The sequence below is a fragment of the Plodia interpunctella genome, chromosome 3 (assembly GCF_027563975.2).
Source record: "Plodia interpunctella isolate USDA-ARS_2022_Savannah chromosome 3, ilPloInte3.2, whole genome shotgun sequence".
NCBI classification, from domain to species: domain Eukaryota; kingdom Metazoa; phylum Arthropoda; class Insecta; order Lepidoptera; family Pyralidae; genus Plodia; species Plodia interpunctella.
In genome coordinates, this window is record NC_071296.1 from 1,271,301 (window position 1) to 1,277,830 (window position 6,530).

Here is a 6,530-nt window from a genome sequence, read left to right on the forward strand (position 1 = left end):
AGAATACTGAAGTGACAACCAATAGTTTTGGAGTGCGAATTCTGATGTGCCTTTAACTAATAGTAATTCGAATAAGAATACTATAGTGCCTTCAACCAATAGTAATTCAAGTGAGAATACTGAAGTACCTTCAACCAATAGTAATTCAAGTGAGAATACTGATGTGACTTTAACTAATAGTAATTTAAATGAAAATTCTGAAGTGCCTTCAAACAATGGTAATTCAAGTGAGGATACTAAAGTGCCTACATCCAATACAATTAGGAGTCCTGATACTAAACCTTTAATTAATAGTGTTTCAAGTGATAATACTGAAGCAACTTTATTCTATTCTATAGATCCAAATCTTGGCTTTAATGTCTTAAATATACATTTAACCACAGTAGCCAGAATTGCAGCTACTGATAATGTACGAGACTCTATAATTGATTCTATAAATGCTATGAAGAATGCAGTGGCGTGGAGTGATGGAAGACTGTAACTGTATACAGTTTTCTTCAGAAGTGTATTTAACAGAAGTTGATAGCGAATATCGGACTGTTGTTTGCTCCGTAGTTACGTTGAAGAAATTTCAGTACAATTATAATTAAATTCTGTTTCAATACCTTCGTTTCTAAATCTTTGTCTTCACGTTTTCTCAGGTCAGTTTCTCATCTGGACGAGCTCCTATATTATCGCTGTTAGGTTAGGGTCCGTTTAAAAATAAATCAATTTATTTTTGAGATTCGGCGGTTACTTTACGAACTGTTTGTTCTCTTTGGGTGTGTTATCGTTCAGTCCTTTGCTTATAAAATGACATCAAAAAAGAAAACAACTTAATTGTAATTCAATAATAGCGTCTAAACATGAAGTAGCAACTATAAAGCAGTTTTGTGATATATCGCCATTTCGTTTCGGCGCCATTTTGACAACTTTATGATCATTGCGGAGGCATTGTTTTATTCCGTACCTCTTCGCGACAGCACCAGGCACCCTTTGCTTATTTATGGAGCTAAGAATAAAGAAATACACATTTCATATGTGACAAATGTGTGGATAATATGCTGGTGGGGTAGGTACTTACTTTACTTTTCGTCTAACGTTGTAGCCTTTCACTTTTTATGCAATTAAACTCTCTCTATTCAATTTAGCTGGTAAATAAAACAGTCTTTCGTTCCGAGTGAGTTATGTACTAACACAGTGGTGGTGTCAGTTGTCGCGCTCTAGAATGCGACCTCCCCATACCCTCCCGTGGATGTCGTACGAGGCGACTAAGGGATGTATAGCCTTCGCAGCTAATAAGGTTGACGTTAGGCTAGTTGTAAAATCGCAGCTGAACCGTAAACGTTTACTAAAAATGTTTTTACTCTGTGCTTGCGGTGTCAGCCCTAAAGATAACCGGGAATACGTAACGATGTGATCGTGTGAGTAATAAAACAATGATAAACATAATGCAGAATTGTTACTTACTTTAACAGTTATTAACTCAATTCTCACAAATTTAACACACATCTAGAATATTGTAGATTTGTAGGGGCAGTTCATTAATAGGCCGAGCTTGTGGGTAGTTAACTCAGTTTGCGGCGGGCACCCTGGGATCTTGTTAAATGTAATGATAGGGTAACAGGGCGTTGAGTATTAAACCAACCGGAGTAGTCACAGGTTAGCGCTCCGTCTCGCTCTGTCTAAAGTCTTTTTATTACAAATTCTAAATAATTAACAGCAAAACGAAAGTGGAGCCAGTGAAAACAAAGATAGACGATCTTTTTTATTGCAGACTTTTATATTTAGAAAATAGTTAAAACACAAAGAATTTCCAGGATTGTATTATTTTGATAAAATTAAACTAATAATGATCATTAATAATTTAAAAATATCTAATAATTCTATCTGATAAATATGTTATCTATAGGTTAAATAATACAAGAAGGTTAAGAAATACAAGATACGCTTTAGGCTATCTCAACACAGAGTCAAGTAGTTTTTAGTAAAATTAATGTTACAAAGAGATTCTGAAAGGTACAAATTGCTTACTAGGTGCATGGTATAGAAATAGTGCTCGCTATCACTCCGATTGGTTTAATACTCAAAACCACAAGCATCCAAGTGTATTAGTGTTTGCGGAAATTAGGAGGTTTTCCCTGGCCGTGATTACAACGCGCTGTTTATTTTAAAAATCATTAAGACACAATTTAACGCCTATAATCTCAGGTCTCAATCTGAACTCTTGCTTTCCTCCCTCAACAAAAACACGATAAAATTTATTTTATCGTCAAAATAATTTTATTTTAAATTCATTACAATAGAAGACGTGTTAACGTAATGTCTCCAAAGTAATTCTCATGGCGTGTATGGAGTCCGTCAAGTTTCCTTTTTTATTGGCATTAGTCACGTTTGTGCCCACAGAATTGATCATGGCGCGTATAGAATCCCACAATGGTTTTTTCTCAAAAGGGCTTGGTGCAGCTACTGACATACCTTCCTGAGCCCTATTCACAAAACTATTAAACTCCTCACCGGCGCCTGGAGTTGTGTTTTCGCTTGTAATATTACCCTGTTTCGGAGTGGAGGATAAATAAATAATCGTAGTATAAATGTAATTATATTTTTCCGTAGCGCTTGTAGTTTTACTTGTAGAGGTTCCCCTTGCGCGTCTGAAAGTCTTAGGTGAAGTTGCCAACATGCCGATAGGAACTACAGAATGCTTTCTTTTGAACTCATTCGCGATATCTTCAGCATCGCCCTCATCATCAGAGAAGAGTTGTATGATTTTATCTTTGCTGCTAATCCATAGACCTTTGACGTCGTGCTCAAAATTGGTGACTGCATCTTTCATTGAATTGTACGCCCTTTTAAAAAAGCCACAATTTCCTGTTTGCAGTAGTCCAGTAGCTATAATAACAGCTAGAAAAAACATAATTTTCAATTTTTTACCTAGAAATCTACTGATCGACCTAGGATGTGACGTTGTAACAATTTAATAGTTGTTACTGAGAATTATGGCAAATAAAATCTGAAGTCTAATTAACTATATCTTTATGGCGATACTTAAAGATTAATAATTACGTAGATAGCCAAATCACATACCAACTAGTATTGCCTAAAAAATGTTTTGATTTCGAAGACGACGTACAACGTGGTAATTTACTTCTTCTTATAGTCATATTCCTCATGGCTGCTTCGCTATTGGTTCCATTGATAATGAGCCACACGTAAATGTTAATGGAAGCGCCTTTTCATAGCCCTTACTATTTAAGACGATAGTTGATAAGAATCTAGTTCAGTCACTAGTTCAGTCACTAGTTCAGTCACTAGTTCAGTCACTAGTTCAGTCACTAGTTCAGTCACTAGTTCAGTCACTAGTTCAGTCACTAATTAGAAAGGTTCCGCAGAGTCGTGTTGATAAACAGACTCATATATGGCATGAGTAGGACAGAATAGTGAGCGCCCGCTGCGTAAACTGCCTCATACGTTTCCGTACGCATTGCGATTACCATACCTCACGCAAACATGGTACGGGTTCACTTGCACGAGCTTATGACAGAGTATATAGTAATGCGTTTGTTGCATACATTTTATCGGGAATATGATTAGGCTAAATTAGGCTAACCCTTACACTAGCGCTACCATCACTAGCTAGCAGCGCTAGTGTAAGGGCAGGCCCAAATTTAAGTACGATCATTTTTTTTAAAGAAAAAAAAGCTAGGTTATAATACTTATAAATATTAAATTTATTACTTCATTAGTTTTATATAGATTCGTTGACTAGGAGCAGTTAAAGTAGATTAGTAAATTTGAAATAATATTCTATATTATATTAATCTCTCTTTGTCATTAATCATGTCCCCGTTTACATTAGAGGCTTTGACAATTGATGGACTAACCCGATGTTTTGTACCTGGGGTTAGTCCATGAATTGCCCTCTCAGAACAGATATCTTTACCACAGTATCTACAGTTATATTATCTACCCGTTATTGCAAGTCTCGTAGCATTAATGCAATTTTTCACATTATGTTCTTTCTAGGACTAGGTTTTTGTACATCCGTAGTAGAATTAGGATTTTTACTCATTGCATGTTTCATGGCGTTTACGGTGTTTATCATTTTTTCTTTCTTACCAAGTCTTTCTACAATAGTTGATTCAGGATTCGTATCTATTGCCTGTTTCATGGCTTTTATGGAATTCATCAATTTTCCTTTTGGTACTCTATTATTTAGAGTATGGTTCCTATTCACCTTATTCATCATTGCTTGAATAGAATACCACATCGGTGCTTTCTGATTAGATTGTGCCGTAGAATTTGGAAGCTGTTCATTCCCCATTTTCATCAGACTATCAAATGCCGCAGCCGCAGCCGATGGCGCATTTCTAATTGCATTTCTAGTTTGTTTTCGAGTGTATGACTTAGTAAAAGCGGTACTCGTTGGTGTTAGAGTATTTTTGTTTAACTGAGTGGTAGAAGTATAAGTAGAAGTCGTTGTGATAGATCTTGTAGTTGTTCCTCTAGTAGTAGTAGTAGTTTTTTTAGCAGTAGGAGTTCTTCTAGTAACAGTTTTTCTATTAGTAGTTCTTCTACTAGTCCTTCTAATAGTAGTTTTACGAAATCTTTCAAACGGTATGCGTTTAAATGTCCTGGGTGGACCAATCATCGTATCTTCTCCAATGAAATCAGGTATTTCTTGAACCCGAGTCTCAAAATTCTCACGTTCCTCTTCATTTTCAGTGAAGAGTTGTTTGAATTTATCTGCACCGCTAGCCCATAGATATTTAACGTCTTTCTCAAGGTTGTCTATTGCATGTTTCATTGAATGGTACGCTTTTTTTAAAAAGCCACAATTTCCTGATGGCAATAATCCAAGGGATATAAAAACAGCCAAGAAAAGCATAATATTTCAAGCGATTCTTTGTAACCTAGACATATAGTGATATCAACACAAATGTTATTCAACAACTAACGTCGTCTACTTTAATCGTTATTAATGGGATAGTCGAAGAGCCTATTGACTATGCAATGGAGAGTGGCGGTGCGTTATACGATAAACTCAGAAATAAGGTCACCTTCATGTAACCACCAGCGATCGACTGCACCTGGGTCTAACTGATATGATAAAAGGCTAAATCTAGCTTTAGCCGACGATAAGCATGATACACTTGGTGTAATCATCGAAGACCGGCTGCATCTAGATCTGACCGAAATGATAAAAGCTTATCCCTGGTCTAGCCGAAGATATGTAGGCTGTAGTCAAATGAGAGCGATTTCATCTACGCCTAGCCAACCTGTGTGTTGTGTGTCGCACTTTGGGATTTAGCTGTAACATATAGGTACTTATATTACTTACTGGCGAGGAATAGAAGTGGTTGGAAACAAAGAGGTGAGAGGGGGGCGTTCGACTAAAAACTTAAATTGTGATTGGGCTCCCCTCCTAGAGCTATTACCATTACAATCTGAATTCTAATTAAATTTTTATGCTATGCTCATTAAGTATGGAGATAATCAAATATATTTCCAAGTATTTGTTTGAAATACTTAATTTTTCGGAAATAATATAATGCTAAATAGCTGACTAAATAAATAACAGTAGATTTGGATTCCAAGGTGAATATTAAAATTCTCGTCTCGTACGTGTACGTGTGACAATACTATAACGAATAGTGCTCGGTTAGCGGCTAAAGCAATTATCTTTCGTTTGTACAATTTGTGGTGACGAGACTGCTCTGATCGAAAAATATTATATATTTGAGCACAGAATAACTATGAAAACTAATTACAAGGTCGCGCGCGATGGAAATATCAAGACAAGCTACGCCACACCCGCACGTGCACGCGTGTTGCGATCGGCATAAACAAACAGCACAAACAAATAACGCATAATACCCACCCTGATTGGATTGTTTCATAATACAATTATAGTCATCCACAGGCATTAGTCGTGTGTATAAGATAGTACCTACCTAGCATAGAAGTGATTACAAGTTTTCACAGACCATCAATTAAACAAGTACTTAGGTACCAAAGCTATGAGAACGATTGTAAAGGTAGATAGTTAATCTACCTATCAGAACAGAGCCCGATTTTCACGTTCAATCAAAGTTCACTTCATCGAAATTTTCGATGGTTTTAATGGAAAGGTTTGATGGATCAATGCGTTCGTGCGCAACTTTTTGTCGATGATTTTTTGCACTTTCAAAAATTGAAGTCAATTACGATTGTGTGAGAATCGGGCACCAGGTCTGATCATGGAAATAGTCAAAGTTTTCATAAAAGATCTTTCTACTTCGGTATTCTGGAGGTACAACTATTGATTATGTAATCTGTGCTCGTAGCCACGAATCCACAATGTTGCAATGCAGCGACCATAAAGGTTGAGTGTACTTGTCGTGCAGTTTAGTTTATTGGCAATACAAAACCTCTGTCGAAGTCGTGGCAGCGAGCAGGACTTTTTGTGCCTTAAAAAAATGCTGCTTATTTATGCTTGTTATATAGATATATGTAATATCTGCGCCTCGCAGGGTTTGCTTCCGTGGGCATGCGATAAAAGTAACCGTAAG